Source organism: Chinchilla lanigera, unplaced genomic scaffold (assembly GCF_000276665.1).
Source record: "Chinchilla lanigera isolate Chin_1 unplaced genomic scaffold, ChiLan1.0 scaffold00044, whole genome shotgun sequence".
NCBI classification, from domain to species: Eukaryota; Metazoa; Chordata; class Mammalia; order Rodentia; family Chinchillidae; genus Chinchilla; species Chinchilla lanigera.
Genome location: NW_004955445.1, coordinates 8,238,679 through 8,250,390, shown reverse-complemented (window position 1 = coordinate 8,250,390; position 11,712 = coordinate 8,238,679).

Genomic DNA, 11,712 nt, shown 5'->3' with positions numbered 1-11,712 from the left:
GGTTCTGAGTAGACTCGATAAGTATTTCCAGAGCTGAAATGGAACTAAATGGGGGCTTTCAACTGGTTGTTTTTTTCCTGAGGATCGCTGCGAGTTCAAAGCTCCATCCCGGAAGGAGGCAAGCACCCCGCAAGAGAGCCGGAAGGGGGCAGTGTCTCCCGGGGCCTCAGGTCAGCAGGGATGGAAAGGCCTGCCCGAGGCTCGGGTGCACAGCCACGCGGGTGCTGCCCGGTGGGCACCGAGCCACGGCCGGCCTCCACGGGGCCCCTGGATACCGTCGCGCCTTCCCGTGTCTGCTGAGCATCCTGGGTGGGCTCCAGTGGGCATCGTGAATACAGAATGACAGCATTAAGGGTCACTTTCATCCCTGGTTCCTGACACTTTTTATTTAACCCTCCCTCCATTAAGATGCCCCCTGAAAACCGCCCCAAAGCAGGTATGCAGGTGCTCGGCCAAGGCCAGCCCTGCCGGAGGGGAGCTGTCGCATTCCCAGTGACAGCTGGAGCGGGCAGACCCAGTGACTTAGCAAGACCGTCTGAAAACAAGCCGTGCCCAGCTGGGCAGCGTCCCTGGGTGCTGAGGTGCAGGGCGGTGTGGCTCCATCACGACCCCAGCGCCTCTGCCGCCCGCACTGCCGCGACCCTGCGTCACTACTCTCATCTGTGCTTCCGTAGCGTAAAACGGCCAAAAAGTGCCGCCTCCTGAGCTGCGTGAGTCCGGTAGACGTAAGCGTGGGGGCCGGCACAAAGTAGTGCTGAGGAAGCGTGAGCCACCGAAGGTGCGGCTCCTCGGGAGAGCACCCGCCAGCGTGCTCCAGGCGCGGGTCCTACCCCAGCACCAGCACAGGGGCGCTGCCAGGGTCTCTGCTCGCGTCTGTCGCCGAGTCTCCCGTGCCCACGCCACCCCAGCAGGCCCGCTGTAAATGTTTGAGGACGAAACCCTGCTGCGGAGCGAGATGTCCGCGGAGCTTGTCCCGAAGAGATGAGCTACCTGAGGGGCACTTGCTGCAACTGAATTCTCTGCCCCCACTGTGGAGAGTCTGCTGGGTGGGGCCTGGGAACTGCATCTTTGTAGAGCAGGACAGGCAAGGGGAATCTCAAGTTCAAGCCCAGCCTGAGCAATTTAATTACTTGGTGACACCTTGTCTCAAAAAAAAAAAAAAAAAAAAAGCATCCAGGCATGGTGGCGCACACCTGTAATCCCAGCACTTGGGAGGCTGAGGCAAGAGGATCGCTGCGAGTTCAAGGCCAGCCTGGGCTACATGGTGAGTTCAAGGCCAGCCTGAGTTACATAGTGAGACCCTGGCTAGAAAGAAAGAAAGAGAAAGAGGGAGGGAGGAAGGAAGGAAAGAAAGCAAGCAAAAAGAGGGGATATAGGTCAGTGTGAAGGCCCCGGGTCCTGTTTCAATCTTGCATGTCTCTCTCTCACACACACACACATGCACACGCACACAAACACGACTGAAGATGTAGTTTATCACAGAGGCCCTACATTCAATCCCTAGTACTGAAAAAAAAAAAAAAAAAGCCTCAGTGGCACATACCTGTGATCCCAGAACTTGGGAGGCTGAGGCAGGATTGCCAAAAAAGAGTTTGAGGTCAGCCTGGACTACACAGTGAGTTGAAGACCAGCCTGAACTATGTAGCTCTATCACAAAAAAAAACAAAAAAAAACAAAAAAAAAACAAAAAAAAAAAACAACAAACAAAAAATCTCTAGACTATTTACATGGTTTCATGTGATCTCTCCAAAAATTATTTTCAAAGGGGAAATGAGTGACTTCTCCAATAGATAACCCTAACAGACTCCACCTTAACCTAGCAATCGCTGGTCTATTGTCATACCTAATGGGACAGACCAGGGGTGACCTGACAGGGAGGCCCTGAAGATGCAGCACCACTTCCACAGAAAAGCACACGCTCTAAGCCGGCGTGGTGTGCATGCCTGTGGTCCCAGAGCTCTAGGAGGCTGAGGCAGGAGGATGGCAAATTTGAGCCTCACCTGGGTAGTTTTTTAGCAAACTTCCAAGATCTCTCATTTTAAAAATATTTACAAAAAAAGGGCTGGGCCTGTAGCTCAGTAGGAAGGCCCTGGCTTCAACCCCCAGTTCCACAAAAAGGAAAGGATGGACAGAGGACAGGAAAGGAAGGGAAGGAAGAAAGGCAGCGAGAGACCAAGTCAGCCAGAGTCTGAGAGATAGACAAGGACAACCCAGGCAGGCAGGCAGAAGGGCGGGGCAGGAGGGCGTGGGAAGAAGAGGGATTGGGACACGGAGCTGCTCTCTGTGGAGACCAAGAAGGAGCTGCTGGGATATGGGGTCCCCACGGCTGGCCACGGCCTGGCCACAGGAATCCAGCAGACAAGTGATTAAGCCACTTAGGAATGCGCCCTTCCAGACAGAGCTGGAGATGAGGTCAGTGTCCTTGGAGTAAGGGTTTTCACGGAGTATTGTCCTGAAGAGATTGTGCAGCGCTGATACGAGATGCTTCCTAGCAGAGCGCAGGGCAGCATCAAAACCACAGGCGGCTGAGGGGGCACCCTGAATATCAGATAAAGCGAAGGCTGTCCCGGCAGTGCTACGCCTCACAGTCATCCCTGTTTGCCTGAAATTCAAATTTAATTGGCCATTTGTGTTTTATCAGGCTGGCTTATCTCCAAGATAAATAGGACAAGTGAGATGAGGAGAGGGTAGGGGTTTCTCTTCCCCAAGGCGCAGGTGTGGGGTGCTGTGGGGTGCCTGCCTCTGTGGAGAGGAAGGGGTCCCACAGCCAGAGGTGCAGGGTTTGTGGGTTCTACCCGGGCTTTATGCTCTGCAGTAGTTTGGGAGTTTTGTTTTTGTGTTTGAGGCAGGGTCTCGCTGTGCAGTTCAGGCTGGCCCTGAGCTCTTTCTGTAGCCCAGGCTGGCCTCGAGCTTGCAGCAACCCTCTTGCCTCAGTCTCCCGAGTGCTGGGGTTACAGGCCCGGCTCTGCAGTAGTTTGTATACACAGATACTTGTATGTGTTGAAAGTGTTAATACGTTCAATAAAACTGTGAAAAACTGGCCCCCCTTTTTGATTGCCTAGGCCCCCCTTGAACATTTCTGATTTAAACCATACTAGCAGTCTCAGAGGGGGGCCTGGGCGCCCCCTGCCGCCCAGACGCCTTCACTTCCTGGAACCCGGGGCACCCTGGGCTTCTAGTCACAGTCCCCTATCCTGAGACCTGTGGCCTTTCCTCCTCCTCCCCTCTGAGCTAGGTGGACACAGGGACCTCACCTGTCCCGGGCTGTCAATCACAATGTCCTAGCCTCTTTGGCCAGGTAACACTGCCGCTTCTTGCCTGCAACCTTGGACATGTGAGATGACTCACTTGAGCCCGCATCTTCAGCTGTGCTGATGATCTTGCCGGTGGCCCAGGGCTCCCTGTGAGGAGTGAATGGCCGAAGGGACTGAGATGGGCAGAGAAGCGACGTTGGAGGCTCTCAGGGGCTGTTTGCAGTGAGCCCGCTTGGGGACGAGGCAGGGGTGCAGCAAAGGCCCTGCAGGAGGAAAGACCCTGTGTGAGTGGGAGCAGAACAAGGCCGTGGATGGGGGGCAATCCCCGAAGGAGATGACCTCCAGGTGCCAGGCGGCTGGAGGCACGAGCACGATTTGGATTTTGAGTCCAAAATTAAGAGCTAACTTTGTTCTAAGAAGGTCGTTTGCTTTTGACTGGGCACGGCATCATGCACCTGCAATCTCAGCACTCGGGAGGCTGAGGCAGGAGGACTGCTGCAGGTTCAAGGCCAGCCTGGGCTACATAATGAATTCAAGACCAACTTGGACCATGTAGTGAGACCCCGTTTCGTAAAAGGAAAAAAAAAAGAAGAACAAAAAAAGAGAAAAGGAAATAAAAAAAAATAAAAAAAATAAAGAAAAGAGAAAAGGAAAATCATTTGCTCATTGGCTTTTACTGTCCCTTCCAGTGCTGGGGATCAGTGCAGAGCCACTGAGCTCCCCCTGCCCCGCACCCCGCTTGCGATTAGCTCTCAGCCCTGTGGCTCAGAGGGGGGAAAGTCTAAGGTGTGAAAGGTGCCGTCAGGGGCTGATTCAGCGTTCTGGCAGGAGGGAGGCGACAACAGGGCTCCCACAAGGCAGGCTGAGGGGGAGGCTGTGGAAGGTTAAGAGCCAGGAGGAGCAGGGGCGCCTCGGGGCCCCCACCCCACCGCCCGTCCACCTGAGACTCCCGCGGAGGAGGCTCTGCGCTCCCTGAGGTCCCCGGTGGGGGAGGGGGAGAGATGCAGAGCTGAGCAGCCCTCCCGGGTGTGATCCTCCGCCCACGGGGGGTCCCACAGGTGTGGCGCCCTGGCCTCGGGGCCCACCCTGCACCACATCCACAGCCAGGCCTTGTACAGCTTCCTCCTCCCAGGGTGCCCACCAGGTCCGTCCCAGAACTCCTACAGCAGTGGCAGTGAGAGCAGCTGGTGCCCTCCTAGTCTGTCATTACCCCCGGGGGGGAAGAAAGCAGGTGTCAGAAGCCCTTGATGTCTGCTTTGTTTTGTGGCTGTTTTTGTTTGTTTTGTTGTGTTGCTACTGCTATTTTTTCTTTTTCTTTCTTTCTTTTTTTTTTTTTTTTTTTTTTCTATTTGTTTCTGAAACAGGGTCTGTCTATGTAGTCCAGGCTGCCTTTGCACTCATTACGTGACCCAGCATGGCCTCAAACTTGAGATCCTCCTGCTTCAGCCTCCGAGTGCTGGGATTATAGGTGTGTGCTACCATATCTGGCTGGGTTTATTTTGCTTGTTTGTTTGTGTTTTGTAGGGGAGGTGGTTTTTGAAACCAGGTCTAACTATGTAGTTCAGGCTCACCTTGAACTCACTATGTAGCCAGGTTGGCCTGAAACTTGTGTCAATTTTCCTGCCTCAGCCTCCCACATGCTGAACTACAGGCATGTACCAGCACAACTGGCTTTTTTTTTTTTTAATGAAAAAGTAAGCGGGGCATGGTGGGGCACGCCTGTAATCCCAGCACTTGGGAGGCTGAGGCAGGAGGATCCTTGCAAGCTCGAGGCCAGCCTGGGCTACAAAGTGAGCTCAAGACCAGCCTGGGTCTCAAAAACACACACAAAAAAAAGGTTTGTAGAACAAGAAGCCTCCTGTCTACCTCAGTCCCACCAATCTCCTCAGAAATAACCAGATTCTTGGGCCCACACAGAGGTCATGCGACTTCTGTACCAGAGCCTGTTAGAGGAAGTCTCCCCCAGTTACGATACCAGCCCCGTGGTTCCATCAGCTGATTTTACTGAGCACCCATGATAATGCGGGCCTTGTTCTGGGTGCTCACCGTGGACAAGACAGACAGAGCGCCTCCTTAGGTGCTGTCCACAGACAGCACTGCACATGTTTAGGCATTGTAGGCCTAACTAGCAAGGATATGAAGCACTCACAGAGCAAGCAAAGACAAATTTGCACACAATTTTTTCTTTTTTTTTTTTTTTTTGGTACTAGGAATCAAACTCACAACCTCGCACTTGCCAGGCAGGTGCTGTGCTGCTGAGCTATATCCCTGGCCCTCCACACAGTTTTTATTGGTCAAAATAAATATAGTATTTGAGTACAACTTGGTAATATAGGCGTACTAATAGGCATGAAATTCTCTTTTGAAAGTTAACAGCCAGGGGCTGGGGATTTACTTTAGCAGCACAGCGCCCGCCTGGCAAGCGCGAGGTCATGCGTTCGATTCCCGGTACCAAGAAAAAAAATGGAAAATTAACAGCTAGGCATGGTGGCGCACACCTGTAATCCCAGCACTCGGGAAGCTGAGGCAGGAGGATCTCTGAGAGTTCAAGGGCGCCCTGAACTACATAGTGAGTTCCTGTCTCAAAACAAAAAAACATTAATCGGGTTAATGAGGTTAATTTTGTAGTTGGGTTTCCAAAGTAAGGTAACTGTGAACGCCAGCCCTCCCCCATCTAGGGGCTGGAACCCAGGGCCTTTGCATGCTCGGCAAGTGCTCTAGCACTGAGCTACCTGCAACCCCTTTTTATTTTTTATCTTCAAACAGGGTCTTGCTAAGTTGTCCAGGCTGCCTGTTTCAATCCTCCTGCCTCAACCTCCCTAGTGCTAGGATCTTACGCTTTGCTTTTAGCACTTAACACCGTGGTGTGATTCTGTATCCTTCAACCTAGAACTTTCCCTTCGGCAAAAGGTGATCCAATCTGGTCCCTGTGGGCCACTCTGGGCTGGTTATAGGGATGCCCCAGGGTCTGCTGCTGACACAGCTGGTGGTTTGTGTGGGCAGCGAGAAGCCTCCAGTGCCCTCTCTGAGGCCCCAGCTGTGGACCCCAACACAGCAACTTCCCTTGGAAGCAGTTTGTGTCCTGGCCAGTGAGTGACTTACCTAGCGAGGCCCAAGGCTGAGTCGCTGTGTGTTTGCAGGTGAGTGTGAGGCACTGGAAGAGGCTTTGTTTTTTCTTTTTTTCCGGTACCAGGAATTGAACTCATGACCTTTCGCTTGCCAGGCAGGCGCTGTGCCGCTGAGCTAAATCCCCAGCCCGAGGCTTTGTTTTTTCAATCAAGGATGAAGGCAGAGGTTGAGCCTTGACTCATTCCTTCGACTTCCCTGGACCATGTCTCCCATGGGGTGAACATTAAGTCTCTAACGCTGGATGGATTTGTTCACTGATCAATAGTCTGATCAATAAGGACCAGTTGGCCCTTAGAAATTGGAAGTTTTGGGGCAGGGGATATAGCTCAGTGGCACAAGCACCTGCCTGGCAAGTGTGAGGTCCTGAGTTTGATTCCTGATACCAAAAAAATAAATAAACTGCTTTTGTGGCTGGGTGTGGTGGTGCATGCCTGTAATCTCAGCACTTAGGAGGCTGAGGCAGGGGGATCACCAATTCAAGCCCAATCCTGGGCAATTTAGTGACACTCCATCTCAAAACAGAAAAAGGAAAAAAAAAAAAGAACAAGAAGAACAATGAAAGAAAGAAAAAGAAGAAAAGAAAAAGAAGGGCTGGGGATGTCACCCAATGCAAAGTCCATGGGTTCAATCCGCAGTAAGGAAATCGAGGAGTGTGGGGAGGGGTTTTGCAGCCTTGCTTGCAAAAAGCTTGAGGGAGGACTGAGGGTGCAGCTCAGTGACACGGGGCCTGCGAAGTGACAAAAAAAAAAAAAAAAACCCGAAAGATTAAGGGAGCTTCATGCAAGGGTATGGAATGACTTTCAAAACACTGAGTGTTTGTCTATCAAAGCGTGCAGTGCGGAAGCTGAGAAGGTACACACTTGTCTATGTACAGGCCATCTCTGGAAGGGCATACGAAACATGGAAAATACTTGCTTTGGGGAAGGGAAGTGAAGATCTGGGATGAAGACTTTCTTTTTGGGTTGGTTAACTGTTAGTCGCATTTTTATTTATTTTTTATTTTGAGACAGGGTCTCACTGTGTAGTTCAGGCTGGCCTTGAACTCATTATGTAGGCTGACCTTGAACTAGCAGGGATCCTCCTGCCTCAGCCTGCTGAGTGCTGGACTTTCAGGAGCGTGCCACCATGGCCAGCTGCCACATTTTTAGTTACTGATTTTGCTTTAAGAGATGAATAGATACCTGTAGAAAATACAGGAATGTATTTAAATTTATTTTCCTTCCATGGCCTGATGTGGTGGTACACACCTGTAATCCCATTACTCAGGAGGCTGAGGCAGGAGGATCACCCGGAATTTGAGATCAGCCTTTGCTACATAGTGAGTTCAGGTCCAGCCTGGACTACATAAGGAGACCTTGTCTCTAAACTAGACTAGACTAGACTAAACTAAACTAAATTCAACACTACACTACACTACACTACACTACACTACACTACACTACACTACACTACACTACACTACACTACACTACACTACACTACACTACACTACACATCTTCCTGCCAGACGCTTTTCCCGGTCACATTGAACAGTCCCCGCTTCCTCTCAGAAAGTTTTTATTTGTCATGAAACCCTCACGCCGCAGGGAGGCATCCTGGCCAGCAGAGGGCGCGGAAGGACCGCGCCCGGCCGGGCGGAGCGCTCCGCTCCGTGCTTCGGGTCTGTCGCAGCCCGGCCGCGGAGGTGGCGCGGGAGGACCCGGGACCACGGATCAAAGGGTCACCGCGGCGTCCCCGGCCCTCGCCCCCTCAGGCCCGCACCTCGAGCTGGCCCGCGGCCCGGCCTCGCCCGAGCCTGGTCCCACTGGGGCTTGGGTGGTCTCCGCCCGCCTACCCCGGCCACCGCGAGGACGAGTCAGGACGCAGCCGGGATCGAAAGGTCCCGGCCGCTCCGGCCGCCCGAGCGCAGGTGCGGGACCAGGGAACGAAAGGGAAGGCGAGGCCCGGGCGGTGGGTGCTTCGAACAAGTAGAGGCCGCTGGGCGCATTTTCCCACCCCGGCGTCCCCAGGAGAGAGGAGCCATATGCTCTCCACGCTCAGGGAAACCGAGGCACAGAAAGGCTGGGTGGCCGGGCGTGGTGGCGCACGCCTGTAATCCCAGCACTCGGGAGGCTGAGGCAGGAGGATCGTTGTGAGTTTGAGACCAGCCTGGGCTACAAAGTGAGCTCAAGGCCAGCCTGCACTGCATATCGAGACCCTGTCTCAAACAAACACAAACACACACACACAAGAGAGGCTGGGTGACTCGCCCAGGGTGACCCAGCCGGAAGAGGTGGAGTCCGAGGAGGAGTCACGCCCTTGCTCTTGCCTGAGCCCTCGCAGCCTGGAGATAACAGAGTAGGGTCCTGGGATGCACGGCGGGCGCCGAGGAGGGCGTGGGACTCCGCTGTGGCAAGTTTCCTTAATCAAGCGACCTTTCTTTTTCCGGTCGTGGTGCCAGTGCCACATGTGTTAGTCCCAGCTCCAGGGAGGCTGAGGCAGAAGGATCGCAACAAGTTCAAGGCCAGCCTGAATTACATAGTGAGACTGTCAACAAAACAAAACAAACACTTTTAAAAATAAGTTTGTGTGTGTGTATGTGGTGCTGGAGATGGAGCCCACCCTCCTGCATGTTAAATACACCGTAGCTACCACAAGGAGTCGAGTTGCATATGTACTACATTTTTTAAAATTTATTTTTTATATGTACTACATTTTAAAAACTAATACTAGGGCTGGGGATTTAGCTCAGCGGCACAGCGCCTGCCTGGCAAGCGAAAGGTCATGAGTTCGATTCCCGGTACCGGAAAACAACAACAACAACAACAAAACCCTAATACTAAACAGGACAGTATGGAGCTGTAGCAGCTCACGTGCATCCTCTCAGGCCTGCTTCCTTCCCCAAACTCCACTCAGTTCCGAGTTAAACCAGGCACCGTGAAGGCAACGCCTCTAATCCCATTGCCCTGGGAGCCCGAGGCAGAAAGATGGGAAGTTTAGCCACTTAGTGAGCCCCGAGTTCAATTCAGTGCACCCTGACCTCAATCCTGAGTACCAAAAACAAAAGAATAAAAATTGTAGTAAACATTCACTTACAGTAGCCGGGGGTGGTGGTGCACGCCTGTAATCGCAGCACTGGGAAGGCTGAGGCAGGAGGATCGTTGTGAGTTCAAGACCAGCCTGGGCTACAAAGTGAGCTCAAGGCCAGCCTGAACTGCACAGCAAGACCCTGTCTCAAAAGGACAAAAAAAAAAAAAAAATTACCTGCATTTCTTTATAATTTTACCACCTTCGTGTATATATCTGGGGTGCATGTGTGTGTGTGTATCCCTAAACAATATAGCGTTTGAAGGCTTGCTTTGGAAGCATGTGGAAACCCAGCTACACATTTGTTTCTGACTTTTTTTTGAGACAGGGTCTCACTGTGTAGCCTAAACTTGCTTCAAACTCAAGCTCCTTCTGCTTCAGCCTCCTAAGTGTTAAGATGACAGATGTGTACCACAGGCAGGCTCTTTTTCTTTTCTTCTTTGGTTTGTTTGTATTTTTGTCTTTTTTGAGACAGGGTCTTGCTATGCAGTTCAGGCTGGCCTTGAGCTCTCTTTGTAGCCCAGGCTGGCCTTGAACTCGCAAAGATCCTCCTGCCTCAGCCTCCCAAGTGCTGGGATTACAGGCGTGCACCACCATGCCCAGTTCTAGCTCATTTTTTTTAAAAAAAAAACAAAACTCATTTTTGAGCTGGCAATATATTTCAGTGGCACAAGCGCCTGCCTGGCAAGCAAGATGTCCTGAGTTCGATTCCTGGTGTCAAAAAAAAAAAAAAAAATCAAATCATTTTTGAGACAGCAGCTTGCTAAATTGCCCAGGCCCGCAGGTGGCTGGGATCACAGGTGTTTGCCACCTCACTGGCCTGTTCGTTTTGTCTGCAGGAGTGTGATGCCTGTTCTCTTTTATGAGGTCGGGTTTGGAGCGGGGCATCAATTCCTAACACCGACGCTCTGCGGAAGAACCAGGAGAGGTCTTGAAAGTGCTAATCCAGAATCCCCACCCCTAGTAATTAAATCAGGATGTCGATGGGCCGGGTTCCGCTGATTTTGAAAGTTCTCTAGGGAAATCTAATGTGCCTCGGGCTGAGAACCCCTGGGCTGGGCGCAGAGAGTCGCGTCACTGGCTGATGTGAAACTTTCCCAAGCGACTTTGCCCATTGACACTCGGGCCAACCTTCACATCCTCATCAACGCTTGACACTGACCAAATTTTTGCTTTTTGTGCCCCTGGGGTGTGAAACGGTGTCTTACTGTGGTTTTAATTTGCATTTGTCTCAAATGCTGGGAGGGTGGTGGGATGCAGTGTGAACGGCGAATAAAAGGAGGCAGCCAAGGGAAGAAGGGATGAGACGGTGGGGGGCTGAGCGGCAGGTGCCAAGGCCCTGTGGTGGGAACCGCTGGGATGCAGGAGGGACAGAAAAGTGGCAGGGAAAGAGCTCAAGACAAGGTCAGCAGGGTCGCAAGCCTGGGAGGGTCTGAGTTGAGGGCGTCGTCGGCCCCTTCTGCTACAAGTGGAGACCACGACTGAACCAAAAGGCCCTGAGGGGGGTGTCCCCACTGTGCACCTCCGCACCCCCTAGAACGAGGGGAAGTGGTTTGCTCACAGTGGATATCTCCAGCACCTAGGGACCCAGACACGCAACAGTGCCCGGTGTGGGGGTCAAGGATTTCCACGGCCCTTGCTTCGCAAGTGAAAGCCAGGACGTGGTCGCCGGCCCGGCCCTCCTGCTTCTTTCCCAGAGGCCAGGCCGGCGTGGAGCTCCCCGCCCCGGCCCCGCGGCGTCTCAGACCCTCGCGCCCGTCCTCCGGGAGGTGCGGCCCGCCTCAGCGCTGCCCTTGCGGCTTCTGCCCGCAGTGGTCCTTCCCAGCGAGACTACCCAGGTCCCTCGCGGCTGAGAACTTTCCGTGGCTCCCCAGTGCCCGCGACCGAAGTCCAAACCCAGGGCCGGGGGCCGCAACCTGAGCCCTCGCGGCCCGCCCCCGCCCCCGCCGGGAGCCGCTAGCGCGCCGAGGCGGTTCCTGCTGGTGACCTCGGCCTTCCCCTTGATGTGTCTGCACTTCCTCTGGGAAGTCGCACCTGAGCCGGTCAGGAGACCGCCGCTCGCGGCCGCGTCCTCGCTCCCCGCCCCCATCAAAGCGCGCCTGCCTTTGCATCAGAATCGCCTGTTTACCCCGTCTGCCTCCCCTGCCGCCGGAGCCCCGCGCTGGGGACCCGACTGTTGTGCTCGGGCTGCGCCCGCGGCTCCGGACAGCGCCCGGCTCCCGGCTCCTGGCAGGCGCTCGGCAAACTTTTTTTTTTTTTTTTT